General features: G+C 39.7%; 1 protein-coding gene across 1 annotated transcript in view; it reads right to left on the minus strand.

Annotated features, from left to right (window-relative positions):
• Positions 1–1,986: 1,986 nt before the first annotated feature.
• The window catches only part of mafa (MAF bZIP transcription factor a), a 74,278-nt gene continuing 57,674 nt past the window's right edge, over positions 1,987–18,590 (minus strand). The window contains exon 3 of the mRNA XM_029428616.1: positions 1,987–3,724. The gene's annotated coding sequence lies outside the window, so the exon portion shown is untranslated. The remainder of the gene's footprint in view (positions 3,725–18,590) is intronic.

Here is an 18,590-nt window from a genome sequence, read left to right on the forward strand (position 1 = left end):
CAGATTGTATCTGTCCAGAAAAAGAGGCAAGTGGGAGGAGGATGGACGGAATGAAGATAGAAAAGGAAAAGGTTGAGGTATTAGAGCACAGAAATGGTAAAGAACGGTAGGAAGCTAGTGTCTAAGAAGGAGGTGGGGGAATGGGGGAAGTAGCAAGAAGAGAATGAGAAGGGCTGATTAAGTGGGGCCCATACGAGGGAGGTGGAGGAGAGAAAGGCAGCGGACGGGGCCCAATAGGGGGTATATCTGAGTCGGTAGCGCTTTATATCTTTCGTATCCCTGCCCCCCTCCTCTCTCCCACATATCCATCATGTTAATATACCTACAGCGTGGCCCTCTGGGTAATATATCTTTGACCTGTGATTACGCTAACAGCTTATTGTTTGCACACTGAACAATCCCATTATGCCGACGATCTGTTTACATACAGCCTTGCTGTTTAGATTAGCATGGTGTGTGTGTATGTGTGTGTGTGTGTGTGTGTGTGTGTGTGTGTCTCTGTGTGTGCATGTATGCGTGCGTGTGTGTGTGTGTGAGAGAGAAAAATAACAAAGATGTGCCTCTATGCGTTTGTGTGCACTTTCACACATTCTGTCTGTGAACGCACATCTCTGCATGTTTACGTACATGTGCTGACCCCGGTCAGGGTCATTGCTAGATAAGAGCGCACATGTTGCCTGAATATCAGGGCAGAACAACGCAGTACTTGAATTCAGAAGCAGAGAAAAACAAATCAACCTGTCACATTGCCTGCAGCTGTGCAGAAATGGAGCTTTGTTTGACTTCTAAGAAAGTGGAAAGCCTTGAGGCTCAGGGAAGATCAGCACTTGCTCAATGTCTTGTTTCCTACCACATACAACGTCTCATATTTGAGTGACATGTTCATCCTTCCTGTATTTTAAATCTTCTTTAACTAATCACTGCTAAGTCATAAATCCTAATTTCAAGTTTGTTTACATGTTGACTGTAAATACCCTCATGTGATTCAGTGTGCTCTGACAGTATATGAATAAAAATGTCTTCATATAAACCTGTATTCTGCTGAAATTACTATTTGATCATTGATATAAGGATGCATCGACTACATTCTGATCAGTTTGAACATTTTCAGTGATAAAGGAAACGCACCTGTTTCACTCCAGTTTTAATCTAATGTATCCCTACTTAACATGATTTTTCACTCGTGAAGTTGTTAGTGGAGCTGTGTCAGTAAAAGAGCACAGCTATTGTGGACAGACATTGAAGAACCAATGGGATAGAATTTTTAACCACAGGGCTGAACATCTGGTTGAGCTGAGTGCCATGCTCATTAACACAAAGTTAACCTCAGACGGGACGTGAGGTCATGAGAGCCCAGAGAGCCTCATGGTGGTGTAACAGTTTGAGGTTAAGGGGTTATTGAACTCTCCAAGGTGGCTGCCGGTTAGAAAAGAATATTCTATAGGTGGACAGACCAGGAGAGTACTTCAACATGAGCTCAGTACAACCTTACATTTTGGTCAGAATAGTTATTTTTTCATCTCCTATCCTTTCTCCCAAGACCCTCTTCCTTTCTCTGCTCTGCTCTCAGACTTCTCTGGCAGTGCGTAGACTCATTGAGATGTGCAAATCCCTTTGACATAGAATGAATGGACAGTTGCTGGCACGATGCCCCATGCCACTTTGTGTGCTGCCACTTAATTGGAGCGCCCCAGTTTGCCGTCCCTCCTCTCTTTTCCTACCCACGCTCACTGTGGCCAGGTTCTGTCTGACATCAAAGGCGAGGTTATGTGTCCCTTCAAAGAGTTTAAAATCTGTCAGCGCTGCTGTTTGGCTGAAGAGGACCTTTCACAATAGGAATGGGGGGGTGGTAAAACAATTTATGTCATGTTACTATACATATTCTCAAATCAAAGTAAGAAGATGTAAAAGCTGACAAAGAGCTGGCATCGGCTTAAAGAGTCAATCCAGTGACTAGGCCTACCTGCACAACCTCTTCTATGAATAATGGTCACGTTCCATCTACAAGTCAACATGCAAAGTACAGCATCAGAGACTATACATAGTTGATATACTGTACATATATACAGCAACATATTTGAGTGGCGCCGTGTGTTATTGTGCATCTGTATGCATGCGCTCGTATGTGTGAGTGTGTTTGTGTCAAAGTGAAGCAGCGTTTGTTTTGTTTTCCACCATTGCCATGTGCGTCCATCAATATAATGGACACTTTCCTCGTAAGGCTCTTGGGGACATGCAATGGAGAGGTGGACTGTGGGAACAGTAGAGGGGTCACTGATAAGTCATGGTTTCCTTGACGCACAGCACACACACACTGAGAGGTAGAGGATGCACGATGGTGTAGATGAGGTGTTCAACAACCTAGTCATTTCCCTGTTGTCCATTCAAAGGTTTTCTGTCTTCACCAGTGACTTGGCAACCTTTGAGGTTGTCTCTTCATTGGCTTGTCATATTATCAGTTAGTCCATTTGTTTCTTCGTAGTCCATAGAAGACGGAGATCAGAGTTCTCATGTCTACGTTGCAATCAATGAGGTGTTCTTTTCCCTCATGCGTAGGCTCAGGATCGGAGGACCGTTTCAAACAATGCAAAGAAAAAAGTGTCCCTCTGACAGCAGCTTCGCTACAGCAGTTACAACCCACACATGGGAAGGAGGGACAGGGCAATTATTGCAAAGATGTAGGTTTTGGGGGAAAGAAAAATCAATAATACAAAAAAGTAAAAATATTAAATAAAATATAAGATAATACAAATGATATAGTAGACTCGTGGCTTTGTTGAATTGCCTTTTCTTCTTCTTCAGTTTGACCGTTTGTTTCTTGATGGAACTGATTGGTTATACCAAAGGAATTGCTGCCTAATAATCCTTGTAAGGTAGTCAAACAATAACAATACCTATACCTAATGCCTTTATGCATCTATTTAAATACATATGAAAAGTGTCCAGATACCTGGGACTATGTCTTTAACTATCAGAAAACAAGTTTAAGTATTTTACATTTTTAAAAAGGTTGTCTGAAATATTCACATACTGAGATTTGTGATCTACTAGGCGGGTGGTAAATATACACTATAGTCTGTTCCATGCTGTTGTCTTCAGTCATCTCTATTTACATGTACTAGTGTGGATATTGGAGAGGAAGACTAGGACGTTATGTAAAGAGAATAAGAAGATTAGGAAGTGAATTTTTTACAATCCAAATAACTCCATAGTAGAGTAAAGAAATGATAATTACATGGTCTCTGAGGAGGTAAGAAGAATACTGACTTTATATGGAAAATATTGAACCATGAGTACTCTATCCACAGACATGAAGGTATAAGAAGTTGGTGAGAGCGACTTGGTATGTTTCCTATATTAGGAATAAGAATAGGGTTTTATTATGATCTATTTACAGAGGCATGCATCAATGATCTTCCCACCAAAGAGAAAATAGTCTTTCCAATGTATCTATCTGACATTGTCAACCATCTCATGGGTATGAGTCTGTCTGTTTTTTTTTCTTTTTTTGTGTTTTGTAGAAAAAAGCTGGAGGTAAAATATTAGGGAGGGAATCAGGAGTAGTAAGAGGCTTTCAAGAATTTCACTGTAGGGATTTCGAGGGATTTCAGCGGGTCTTGTCTTTTGTCTTCAATGAAGTCATTTTTGAATGTTGTGCTTTGTAGGTGTCTTCGTGCCATTGGTCAGCCGCTCTGATGTCATCACTGCTCAGTCGTCGGGTTATCTGTTAGCAGAAAGAGAAAGACGGAGGCAAGAGAAGACAGAAGGGGTTGGACAGAAAAAGAAAAAAGAAAAAGAAGTCATTAAAGTGTGACTCAGACAACAATTCTCTCACACACTTTAGTGTGCTGCTTCTGTGCATGCACACACACATTAGGTACACCATGAGGCAGTGAGTGAAGTCCACATTGTGAGCTATACAGGACCCTTGTCTAACCTCCGTGCCCCAGACCAGGGTTTATGGTGACTCACAGTGAGACAGTCACTGTATTTGGGGGGTGGGGTAGGCTCTGCTGTCCGTGGTGCTAGTGTAAAAACAAAGGCAGAGTGACCACCCTGTGAGTGTACATGGAAAGCCGACTTGGCTGAGATTCAGACTGACAGTGGCGTCAGCATGGGGGGTGACTCTTTAATCAGCTTCAATTAAGGCCAAGGAGAGATGAGAAAATTCATTGGAGATGAGTCTACTCTATGTCTACATCCTTGTATTATTCACTTTGTTTTACTCACAAAAATAATGTTCTTTATTCTGTTGTGGTGCCTTGAGATACACAAAGTTTGGTGAAACCCCTCAGCAGCTTGTGCTCTGCGTAAGGGTGATTCATGTATTCAGAATGAGCACTTTGTGGGTGGGCCATTAGACACAGAGACTATAGTGGAATTCAGCTACTATCTACTGGAGATCCAATTACATGACCCTACTGTAAAGGTGCCTAGCCTGCACCCATTATAAATCACAATAAACAAACCAGTTATTGACAGTGTAGTGCATACCGTTACAGACCCACTCAGGCCTGTAAAAATCTGAGTCTTGGTTGTACACACAACATTTGTCCAAAGATGGTGTTATTTATTAGCCATAAGATGTATCATTTTCATATTCCCAAAAGACTTAGAGAAACCTTCTGTTAACAAAAGATTATGATTCAATTTCTACCGGTATTACAGTATTAAGAACAGTTATTTCCAATATTGCTTTTTTTGTAGTATCATCACACACTCACTTTCTCAATGGCCCCTCTCCGTGTGACATTGTCTGTGTGCCTTACAGCACAAGTCACAGCAAGCTATATGTCTCTTTTTTGTCCACCTCGTGTGTAGCAGTGAGCCATGTTCTATGAGCTAATATCCTCACAACTGAGATCACAGCCATTGCCCCAGGGCATGCTACATCCACTCTCAGAGAACAACAACAGTCAAGACTCCAGCCCTTCTAGACTGAATGCAGTCCCAGGGTGTGTGATAACTGAGTATGTGATGGGAATGCAGGGCCATTTGGACCTCCAAAGCCAGGTGTTAGCACTTCAGCTCACTGCCTCATCAATAATTGACAGAGGCAAACCAATCAGAACAATTTGCTCCCCACAGCGAAGTGCTAGAGCCGCCTAACACCGGTGAATCATTAATGAGGCAATTAGCTGAAATGGTTAGACGGTTAGCCCTCACTGGCAGCGCTCCTGTGACGCTACTGCGACGGGTCTCCTTATACAGGAGCTGCACATGATGGAGTGATGTACTGGCCAACACAAGCTGAGGGAGAGAAAGAGTGGAATCACACAACAGCGCTTGGAGACAGAGCTGAGCCTCTTTAAGGTTGGAGTGTAACTTGTGTCAGTGATGCCAGCTCTCCATCTGTTGACCACGGATCAGAGGGCCAATAATGGGAACAAACCCAATTGGCCATTACCATGGGAGATTGACCTTTATTGGTTGTTGTTACCATTGCACAGACCAACAGAAGCCGTCTCCCGGGTGATTCAAGTGTGGGAGAGCCTTTATGGACATGGATAAAATCGACCTCAGTGACATCACTCAAACATGGGGGAAGGAACAACAACAATAACAGCAAAGATGGAGTTTGCCTTTGAAGAGCAGAGATCCTGGATTGTTGTTTGAGAGGAAAATCAAAGCCCCAAGGAAGCTGCTCACAAAGCCTCATCGATTGACCATATTGGAACCATTTCATAGTTTATCGATGCTCCTCTGCCTGCTCTCTCAGCCCTGGGTCCTGTACATGCTCAATTAAACCAGCAACCTTGATGTCAGGAACAAACCATACAAACGCTACACTCTGCATGGATTATTCCCAAACACACACTCCTATCTAAAGTAAATATTTCACACTCTCCATTTAGTTTAGACCCAAACAAATTAATTATGTTGTTTACTGTTCCTCATTTACAGCTTATCCCTGCAAAAAAAAAAAAAAAGACAGTATTTCCTTTTAATTTTTCTGCCTCCCAATCATCCTAATGCATTTTCTCAGTTTCAATATATCTTTGTGATGAAGGGATTTGGAATGAGAGTAAAGAAGTGGGCGCAATAGAAAGGGAGGGAGTAAGGCTGAAAGAGAGGAGGGAGAGGAATGCATACTAAACTCTAAGGGTTCATTGCTGAAGTATAACCTTATAGCAGGCAACTGTGTGCAATGGCAGGTTTTTATTCTAAAAAAAGACCATTCAAATTAGATTTCAATAAGGTATACTGTGGTGTGTCTTTCACTGATGGTATACAATAAACCCAGAAGATGTAGTTTACATTTTAAAATGTTTGCTTATTTTTATTTCTTTTTATTTATTCCAAGTTATCAGAGGATAGAATGATTTCCCCGCTGTCCGACCACTCAAATATTGAGTGACATAGTGTGAACGCGTGTTTTGTCAGCATCATACTGTGAACATACTACATATTCAATACAGCTTGAATTAATGTAAATTGAAGTATGCGATTGGGGCAAAGGGTAATGAAGACAACTTCAAGCAAAGTGTGCTGAAAATAAAACTCTCTCCTCTGTCACCTATTGTAGCTAATAACCGGATTCAACAGTAAGTGTATGATCCTTCATTAATACACTTCTGTCAAATGACTTATGATGACATATTTTAAAGCCAGTGGGAGATAAAGCAATTTGCAGAAAGAAGAAAATAGCTCCAGTGATCTGCTCCATTATTTGCCCCCATTTCAACACTCTTGGGCGCGATTTCCTAAGAAGTCTGACAAATTCCCTCCGGTGTATTGGTAAGTTACGCTTCACAAAGCAATCAGTTTGGGAAATAATTAAGTACGGCGATAGGAAACGCTTCACAAGAGCTATAGAACGTAGATAATGGTTATCTAAATTTATTTGATAATCATAAATTTAGATGTGCTTTATCTAAAAAAAAAAAACATTGTGTCAATTAAGAGTCCAAGTGTTTACCTCAACCTGAGATCGCAGTTTATGAACGACAGTCAGAACATTTGCACTTAACCTTCTGGAGAACAGTTTAGGCTGCATTGAGCACCAGAGCGAGAGTTGTACTTTCATAACCACTGTAACTTGTCTTTAGCCTGGTAAACTAATCAGTCAAAAATGATAGGAAGTATTAAGACATTAAACTGCAGGTTAGGCTTTTTCCATTTAATATATGATTTAATAATAGTGTGATGACGATCAGTATTAATTGTAGCTTTTTCCAATGTCTGTTTTTAACAACCATTTTCCTCAAAGAAATCTACATTTTCCAGTGTCTAATTGGCTAAATGGATTGGGATAAACAAGTCCATCTGGTTGGTTAAACAGCTTGTAAAAATATCAAACATTTGAATTTGCTCTTTTCAGGCAAAAATTAAATGGACATACAGTAAAATATAGAAAGAACAGATCCCCCTTTTTCAGGTAAACCTTTTATTGTTGATGCAAATGAAAGATAACAAGTAATTGATTAGTAGCCGGGTCGAAGTGTGTTGCTGATATTGACACTTGTACAGATATTGTAGACAGCTAGTCTGTTTAATGATTGTTATTCACTTTTATAGCCCTCTCAGGAGGCCATCCTCAATAAATATTTGCAAACAGGAAATTTGCAGTATTACTTGAGAGAGTCATAACCCTGGCACCTATGTGTTTGAGATTAACGTGTAATTAAAATAGTAAATCAATATTTATTAAGCAGTAGTACAGAGCAAATGGGAAATGTAATCAGGTCATATAATGAGCTGCTGGATGGGGAAGGGGCCTTTAAAGTAACATTCTGCAATGCAAGGAGATATACTTACAGGGAACTTAGATATCTACAAAATTGCTTTAGTAAAAATCAATTGCACATTCTGTAAATCACTTGGAACACACACACGTACATATGCTCACACTGCTCACACATAAGCACATTCACAAGTGCAGGTACAGAAACTTCACCTCACCCCGAGACCCCCATCCTTTCCAAACCGCACTTTTTAAATGTGGAGTCTACACGTTTTTCATTTACTAACCACAGTTTTCCCACGGTTGTCGTTTTAAGACTTTCATGCTTACAGTAGCTACTGCAAAGAGAAAACACCTGACAGCTCGCCCCAGCTCTCACTTCACAGTGAAACAGGCCCCACTGTCCATACTTTCCAGCCATCTACTGGAGTACGGAAAATAAATGTTAAAAGCTTAATGGACCGCTCCTCTTATTGTTTAAAAATTGCTCGACATATAAATGGCTGAAGAAAACATTGGTTGGCCTCAATTATGCATTGAAAATAAAGTTATGAGCTAGTGGTTGAATTATTGATGCTGGCACCGGGAACAAGAGCATGTTGGCAATGTGTCACTGCTTTTTTGCTGATGCTTCATCTTGTATTGATAATTTTTCATCTAAAAAGCCCATGAAGTCTTGATCTGTGAAAGATGGAAAAACACACCACGAGTATTGGAAATCTAATGCAATATTACTGGAAAAGGAAAACAGATAACATAACACCAAGTAACATAATGGAAAAGTAAAAAATAAATGTATAGCTTTGAGACAGGACTTATTGTTGATACTGTCTGTTGTTTGCGCAATATACTCTAAGATCTCTAAAAGATATTGCACTTATAGAACTGAGACAATGCATTTTCTAACCACTTCATTCCCTGCCTCATAGAGGTGTTACATTAATGCCAATATTTCTCAACAGCATCACTGTGTACGTGTACTGTGTGCTGTGTTCAGTGTACTGTGTACTGTGTACTGTGTACTGTGTGCTGTGTACTGTTTGCTGTGTGCGTGTGTCTAAAATAGGGCATAAAAGCACTAAGTCTTCTTTTCTTGGGACTGTCCCTTGTGTCTGACGCACTTCCTGAGATGCAAATGCTCGTGGTTCATCTGAAGATAGCCTCTCTTCGTTCTATTTGTCTCACTGACTGTGTCTCAGTTAACTATGCACACACACACACACACACACACACACACACACACACACACACACACACACACACGGAGTACACACATGCACAAAAACATGTGCAGAGCAAGAAAAAACATTATTTTGACATTTTTGCATACAAATACTGTATGCCTACTTTTAAGTGAACAACATGATTTACATGATAACGTAAAAAAAGAGAAAGAAAAAACGGAATCAAATATATATATATATATATATATATATATATATATATATACAGTATATAGTGCACTCTTCTGCAAAGGGAACAAAACGCTCGTCTCCAGCTGGTTAGTTAAGCAGTTGATTTGATGTGTGGAAAATTCCAAATGACCATCCACTGATCCTTTCACTTAATAAAATACTTTTGGTGTTGAAGTTCTGATGCCAAATACATGGGTCCTATTAGTCCACAGGGATATAGGTTCTTCTAAATGTGTTTTACTGACAAACATTTCACACAGTGGTTGTTTTCCTCTTTCTTCCACACCCTTTTTGTTTCTTAGATCACCTCTATTGTAGGTCACAATTAGATATACATATGCACATTCACTGCTGTGCTATTAATATCCTCAGACTGAGAGAGGTGAAAAGTATTATTTTGGAGCAGGATTGCACAGGTTTTGGCGTCTGTGGGTCAAGTGTGACTCTTAACACTGCAGGGAGTAGTGTACTGTTAGCCTGCCTGACTGACTGTCTGTTAGTCATCATTCTTTAAGGTCTCCATCCCTCTTTCCCACCGAAAGGTGAAGCGCATCGCAGCAGAAACTCTACTCAGACGCACTCATACTTTATTCACGCATGATCCAAAATTCAGCAGAGATAATTATTACTTATCATGTTGGACTTCAGCTCTCGTCCTACACAACTGCTGTGGAAATTCCCCATTAATGTTAGCAGTGAATCAAGGAGTACTCGGCTCTTATCTCTGTGGATATTTTGAGTGTTATTCTGGGGAGCTCTCTTCACCGGGGTAAATTTACTGTTAAAGAGACCATAGACTGATTACCCAATCAGATCCTGTGTTTATAGACTAAGCCACAATGAGAGCGGCACTGCACTCATTTAAGTGTTTCACAATCTGCGGCCATTTAGCAGTCTCTGCACAGCCGAACACTGTGAAGTGAACGTCTTTCAGCAATTGTTGAAGAGCTCGGATGAGACTAATGTTTTTCTATCTTTGTCCTTTTTTGGTTGTGTTTCAATGTTTTATTTGAGTGCTAATTGAGCTCATTCTCTGCTGAAATTGTGTCTATAGTACCTTAAAAGCATGTTTATTAAATTTCACACATTCACACAACTCACTTTTTGTTCCTTCGTTTAGTTCCTTATATGTTTTCAGCATGATGATAATGAAGATGAATATGCTGTTAAAACACGTAAGATGTTAGAACAAAGGACAACAAGTTTATTTTCTTTCTAAATTATAATATGTCTAAGTTATTTTGTTCTTTTATTAAATCTCATCTGTCAAAATGGTGATTAATTTTTCATTATTTTCTCGGGACATTTTTTTGAGCAGATGATTTTGATTTAATAGAGACTGATCGCTCTTTGCCATCTTTAATTAAAAATGGAAATAGTTTTTAATTGGTTTATTAATTGTTTCATATATAATAGTAAAAACTCTGAATGCAAATCTCTTCTTTTTTTTAAAGCAGCTTTCTTGAGTTGTATAAATAAATAGAATCTTTATTAAAAAAACAAAAAAAACAGTGAAATTCATGTTCACTTTGTATTTCTTTGTTTTATAAGTGCTCTATCTATTTAAAAGAAAAGAGACAGATACTCCTTTCTATAGACCTCGGCAGCTGACATTTTTAGCAGGCATTTAAAAAAAAAAAAAAGCTCAATGAATCATCTGTCAACGTTTGAACACAGAAAGGTTGAGAGAGGTTGACAAAGACATGCAGGGAGATCAACAGAGAAATACAGAAATGAAACTGAGCTGAAAGAACGTGGGCCTGTGATATTTTCTCACAAAGCATTATGACTGGCCTCAGCCCGCGGCCGAGTTTAGTCCACTCGCGATCAAACATCCAGAATAACTCCTTGCATGATTCACTAAGCAATCACGGTTGATGCAATGCTACAGGAAAGAGGATGTTGTAGTGAGTTAAACAACCACAGGTCACGTCTACGCCTCAGTTTTGAGCATGCAAAACAGCATGCGGACATATTTTCTGCTCTGTGTCAGTTTCGTGCCAGCCGTGACTCAACTGCTGTCATGCGTTGGTCTTTCATCTCGGTGACTGCCGTGATGCTCTTACTTTTATTTCCGATAACTGTCTGATTTTATGTTTAACAGGCAGTCAGAGTCCACTGTTAACCTTTCCACACCTCCGCAACAGTGTGTTTTTCACCTCATTTGTGAGGTGTGAGATGTGTGCTGGTAGAGAGAGCCACCTACTCTCATCCGTTCCAGGGTCCCGTAATGTTAGCCTGTGGAGGAGCCGCTGAGGAGATCAATATCCATCAGACTGCTAAAATAAATACATTCATCACACAACTTGCTACACCACGACACTACAGCTTGTTACATCTGATTGGAGGCAGAGATACACAGGCTCAACCACCAGCTAAAGAAGCTGCTGTCAAACTACGGTTACTGTAAAATATGTCACATAACACAAGGATTGTCATTTCCAGTGATGTTTAGAAAGAAGATGACAGACTTATGGCTCTCTCCGGCTCAAAAAGAATAATACTTTTGACTGTGTTCTTCATCTTTTTGAAAGCTCTCTGTGTTTTAAAATGTCATCTGAGGAAAATGTTCCTTCTGTCCTCCCTCTGCTGCAGATAAAGAACAGGCGTTTGAGTAATTATGGTGCATTATCGCCAAGGAACGTTTCATTGCTACATTTTAAGCTGTGTAGTGAGCGGTGACAAACGAACGACCATTTTAATTTCTATCAGGAGGAAAAACACATGGCTGGAGCCAATGAAGTCAGCTCTCTCATTCTGCCACTGACTGAGACCATCTGGACCAAATAAAGTTTTTCCCTTTGAATCAACAGCTGTTGGAAATTACACGGGAACACTTCTTCTCTATACATCAGTCCTTTTTGCACTCCTTTTTAAAACAAACCATGTTTGTTTTATGGTTTTAGTTTAGTGCCAGATTTGATCAGTGCTCACAGAACAAACACAATAAAACATGACTTTCTAAATGCACCTGTTTCCCCTCATTTTGTTCTCTCTCTGCGTGTTTTTCTCTCTGTATCTTTCTCCCTGTAACCCTGCCCTCTCTGTGGTGGTGATCGAAGGGTTGAGCACGTCAGTCAATCTGTCAATGGCGGACAGTTTTACAACACATGCACTACACTGATGGGCACCATCACTCACGTAACGATTGCCCTCCACACTGAAATCAAAAGACAAGACAGAGCGAGAGGGTTGGCGAGGATTGAAGAAAGTGAAGTTGTGTAAAAACAACAGTTGTGTGTCGAACGGAGGCTTACAGCGAGAGGAAAAAAAGAAGCAATTTTATCTCAGTTTCTTCTATGAAATTGAATAGTCTTTCTTTCTCAAGATTTTCATAAGGTTTAAAACTCAGAGGTAGATTTTCCCCTCTGCGCTGCAGAGATGGAATCACTGTGGTTTTCTTTTTCCACCGGCGAGAGAAGAATTTGTTCCACTCTGCTGGCAGATCTGATATTTAACACTTCATTTTGTGCTGGATTATTATTATAAGGCCAAGACATTTAAATGTTTTTGACAATGATCTTTTTTATAAGTTTAATATGTTAAAGGTTTCTATAAAGCAGTTTTATCTATGTTAAAATCACATGGATTTTTAACAGTTCCTAATATACTGTGTAAAATATGAAAAACAGAAATGTATTAGACAATAAAAGCATGCGTAAACGCGGACTGGGAATTTGACACTGTTGTTATGTACGGCCTTTTCAGTTCTATATGCCACTTAGATGTCACATCTATATACACATCTTAATAGTTCATTTCAATGGCATTTTTCCACCTGCCAGTTGACAACAGACAATGACTGGAAACTGTCAGACCTGACGGCACATGTCCTAGACGGCTGGGTCAGCAGTAAGCCACAAGTATGCACATTTGAGCCTGGAGTTTTACTTACATTTGATCTAATTCGGGGATATAAATGACCTGATGGTTTTAGGAAAATGTAGTTTGAATTGCCCAAACCTTTCTTTTATTTAATATAATGAAAACAAAAAATTATATATATATACTTATATAAAGAAAATAAATATATATATATATATATATATATATATATATATATATACATATATATATATATATATATATATATATATATATATATATATATATATATATATATATATGTATATGTATATGTATATGTATATGTATATGTATATGTATGTATATATATATATATATATATATATATATATATATACAGTATATATATATATATATATATATATATATATATATATATATATATATATATATATATATGTAAAAAATATATATTTTATGTAGTTATGTAGTTTTATGCTCACTTAATGACATTTTTAGAATCGGTTTGGAAGTGGACTCAACAGGTTTTATTTTTGCACAGGGACACTACTTCTCTATCTCACAGGCTACAAAGAAGTGCTGCATTTTGCTCCTTCGAGGAACATTAGTAATTATTTAAGGAGCAACAAACATGCAGTTTTTTGACTAAACATTTTTTAAATTATGTAGAACATTTTTGATTTGTGAATGTTTTAATTAAATCAGTAACATGTTCTGCTACTTATAGACTAAATAGATTGGGATCTGCTTTCAACATTAGTTTGACACTTGACAGTGCTGTAGATTAATTAAAAGAAGCCATGCTACAAATTGAAATTACAGTACAAGCTGTAGTCTCTTCTGAGACCTAGGGGAGGAAAGTCCTAAGCGATCCTCAGAAAGCAGGAGGCAAAAGCTGCCCAGAGGAGAGAGGCAAACGAGCCAATCTGTTTGTCTGTTTACGGGGAACGGCAGCAAAAGCATCTTGCCACCCCGCACCGTCATATGGGAACCAGGCTCCCACAAACACATGCTTAATGACTCGATTTATTCATCTTTATCTCTGCCTCTCTGTTTTCTCTAATGGTCCTGCCCATATGCACATTTCCTGTTTCCGTCCCCGTTGGTATATTCAAGTTACGGGCACAATGTTAATAACTTACCTAGCCTATGTGGAGTGTAGAGCATGCATGTGGATTGTGACAGATAAGTCCGAAATGTGCCCTTTGAGAAGTGTGCGAGTCCCACTGTAAACTTGGGGCGGGGGTTTCTGGTAGTTCCCAGTCATGTGGTCACGGTGGGCTTGTGCTTTGAGCGGTCGTGTGATGCGTGTCGTGACATCTGGGCCAACGTCGCCAGAGCATCGATCAGACTGTAGCTCTGGAAGGTCTCTCAAAAGCTTTATTCTTAAATCTATGCTGACAGGCGATGACATGATAGAGACGGGGCTGCTGAATTGATTGTGTCCTCTCTCTCCTTTCACTCTCTCGCTCACACTCCCACTTCCCTCGGCCTCTCTCTGCTCCCTCGCCTCTTTGCCCCATCACTCTTTTCCATTCTATCTCTTCTCTCCCCCCTCCCCTCCTCCGTCTCTACTCATCGCCTGGATGTGTCGAGCGCAAGATGTCAGATTATTTCCCAGCAGACACTGCGCTGTGTGACGGAGGACTGGAGCTGTATATCACCGGATGACACTTCCTCTGCCTCCCCCCCTCTCTCCACAGACAACATCAAATATCGCCAGGCCTTTTTGATCACTTAAAAGGCTTGTATTAGGAGAGGAGCCGGTGCTTAAACAAAAGCAAACAAAGTGTTTCATCTGTCATGTTTGTCAGTGGGCCATATGTGCGGCGTAACAGCTTTTCTATCAGAGAGGTGGTAAACCACAAGATATCACACGTTATGGGACTCCAAAAACAACTAAGTTGCCCATAGAAGCAGCAAAGCCATTCTTCTGTAACTTATATTTTGTATTTATGTGTCAATGTCCTTGGGATTTTTTAAAACAACAACATTTAAACTTGTATGACGAAACATATAAAATCCCTTTCAGATTGTTTCCTCTTCACTAAACCTGGGCTTCAGTCCATTCCTTGTAATTGTAATTGAATGCACTGAGGGCTTTGGTACGGGTGGGGTCGTCCCAGTTTCCAGGCCAACCGCTCAGCATATTGTTTCTATGGCACCTGTCCCCCCAGATTAATAACTCTGCGGTCTGCGCTGGCAAAGAATGCATGGAAACCACAAATTACAATACTAATTCAAGACTAGGGATTTATACACAGCCTCTCCCAGGATTTATGACGAAGTGAGCAGGAGAGCAAGAAGAGAGAGAGAGAGAGAGAGAGGGAGAGAGAGAGGGAGAGTGAGAGAGGAAGAGAGACTAATAATGCTAGCAAAAGTGATTAGCTCAATGGGAGAAATTGTGCGTTTGTAGTCCTGCGATTATTATTGTGTTTCTCATCACATAATGAGTTTGAACAATGCAGTTAATGGTATTATTGGCGGGCCACCAGCAACGGGGTGTATATAAGCTTGATAGCACTTTTTCATCAATAAATCACTCCAGTGCACATGGCAATATTTAAATCTATGTTATTAAAATTGTTGGAACAACACTATCAGATTTATGTTGTGTTATTTTATTATGGATTGATTATCATCATCACAGGCATATCTGATTTCCGTGGAGGCAGCTGGAGCGTGGTTGGTTTAATCCATTTTGATTGCTCTGCAGAGGAATGCCACTGCTTTGCTTGAATGGACAGCCGTGTACCTCTGATGATTGGCTTAGAGAGAAAATAAACCACAGTGCTTTTCCTTCTTCCTTCTCTTCCCCCATATGTGTTAGTATTTGTTTCTACCAATATATGTATCTCTTTAAACATCTCCATCCTTTTTCATTCAAAAGAAAATAAATAATAATGTAAAAGCACGATACTGAAAACACTGCTTCCTCTATTATCTATTATTTCCTCCTCTTTTACTACACTGTAGGTCATTTATCTTGATACGTCGTGAGGTATGGGGAGTCTTTATAATCATTATCAGCTTGATGAAAGCATTATGAATCATTTAAAAAAAAGATCCGAAAGCCAATTGCATGTAGTGGAAGAATACAAATGAAAAAGAGATGCATCAAAGGCCCACTGTTGTCAAAGTCATTTCAGTCGCATTAAAACAGAGTTAGAATAAAATGTGTTAAACCAGAGACGCAAAATAGAAGGAGCAGGAGTGTAACACATACTCTCTGTTTACAAAGTAGCTTGATGTGAATCTAATTAGAATCAGTTTGTTTATTCTGTGTCGTGATGAATGTATAAATGTAGGTAGTCTGGACAATGAAGGAAGAGATCAGTCTCAGCACGGACACACATTCGTGTACGTTTGCTCACCGATACGGCGGCAGAATTACCGGCTCTCAGAACTGTGACAGCCCTGAAATTACAATTGAGTTTTACTCTTTCCCGCTTTCTCCCTCCCTCTCCGAACACTCTCTTTCTCATTCTCTCTCTCTCTGACGGCTCAATAACAGGTGCCATGCTAAGAGAGCTGTTACAGCCGTCCCTGAGTGGTTGTGTCAGCAGCAATGTTAGGGTTGTGCTTTCCAACCTGCTCACCATGCAGGAAAAAGGAAAGAGAGAAGGAGGGAAAAAAATCTCTCTGGTCCCCAAATGATGCCCGCTGGGAGCCATCGTGCGCTAAATTTCACCGGGTGGCTCTCCCCTGTTTTTTGTCTTGTGGCCCCCGGACTCCGATTTACAGACAGAGCCATATTGGGCCTTTCTGCATGGTGGGGCCCAAGCAGCTGCGTTCAGCAGAAAAAAAATGACAACAACAAAATAAAGAAAGAAATCAACAAACGCATAAGAAAAGCTTATTTCTTTGCAAATGCTTGAATAGGGACTTTTTATTGTGCCATCTGCAGAAAATGAACCGTGTAGTCGGACCTTGATTGCAGTTACACAGGTTTGGCCTGACTATTCAAAAAAGCCCTAACTGTTTTGGAAAATCTACTAAAAAGGTTCAAAGTCCTCCCATCTGCATCAAAACAAATCCCTAAAAGAATTGTGTGTGCCGTCTTCAACTTGAAGGGACCATTTACTGCGAGTGACTCAGCTGATACTGATATTGCCTGCCTTTAACACAAACAAGGCGATCTGTCGTCATGATTGCTCGTCTTTAACTCCTCGTCTTTAACTCCTCTTTAAGCACACTCAAGATTCGAGAGCTTCTTGGCAAAATCTATGCAAATGAAGCTGCTTTGTGAAAAGACGCATCACTGTGCATGAAGCCTGGAGCGGGCAATAATCACCGACGGATTGTGTGCAAACAAGAGATGCTAAGCACCTCAAACCTCTGCAAGCGACAGTAACACACACAGAGAAACACACCACAGGGTGAAAGAGATAAGTCTTACAGTCAGGTGATTGCTCAATTTTTTCCGCTGATGAGCAACAAAACAACGTTATGTTTACCTCTAAAACTTTGCCATTCTGTGCGTTTACTCTTGAAGAAATTTGCATGAATCTATGAAAATGTAGTTACAATACTGACTGGGGATGAAAGAAAAAAACAAAGTCAAATGAGCAAGATCAGGCTGTTAATATCCCATGTCATGAGCACATACGCATATGGACTCTGCAATTCATAAAGCTTTTATTTCCCCCCTGTCTTATTGAGGGGAGGAGGGGTAGAGCTATGTTAGCATATAGGTAATCTAAATTTAGCTTCCATACCATCATGGGGCGTTTCATTTTACGCACACAAAAAAAAATGATAAATTTCAAAGGTGACCCGATGGGTTTCATTACAACTGATTGATCGGCATTGGTGAGGGTGTCACAAAATGGACAGAGCAGACATAGTACACCTTCAGGATCCTATAGGACATATAGGCCATCTAACCACAGCACCTATATAGAGTAGGGGTTGTGATGTTCAGAACATCTGAGCCATATGTCTGCATATTCTCTGGAATATAGACATTTTATAAATATAATTCATTAAAAAAGATAGTTTGATCAGAATGAGAAAAACGTAATTGTCAATCACAAGTAAAAACATTCATACAAAAGCTATTAAAACAACATGCAATGACTCATCTGCTGATATGCTTTACTTGTAAAAAACAGACAACTCATTTAAATTAATTTATCAAAACCATGACATACCAGCTTTAGACAAAATGATATCCAAATGTAAATTACAATGAAAAATAAAGTGAGATGCCTTTAGAAAAACTAATGTTGATAAAGTGTTGATGAATTCAAAACTAACTAATGTTACTATTTGTACTTTTACAATTAGGAATGACGGTGAAAGGTTCCCGAGCAGTTATTTTTATGGATTATTCTGCTTTCTTTGTCAGTGTTTGAGAACAAAGCGGAGATCTGTGAATCCCTCCTATGAACTAGTAAATAACCCCTGCAATTCATCATAAGAACAAGAAGGAAATGTCAAGGGCACGGGAGTCCTTTTTTTTTGTTGAGGTCACACACACAAAACAGAAAGAGAAACACGCATGCAAAAACACATACACACTCACACACACAAACAAACACATTTACATGCTGCATTGTGACCATACTGCGCTACATAGAAGTTGAGGCATTGACAAATCACTGAGACCTCAAAGTGGGGCCGAGGTGGGACTAATTGAAATGAACTTTAGAAAAAGGGGG

Source organism: Cottoperca gobio, chromosome 3, assembly GCF_900634415.1.
Source record: "Cottoperca gobio chromosome 3, fCotGob3.1, whole genome shotgun sequence".
Taxonomy (NCBI): domain Eukaryota; kingdom Metazoa; phylum Chordata; class Actinopteri; order Perciformes; family Bovichtidae; genus Cottoperca; species Cottoperca gobio.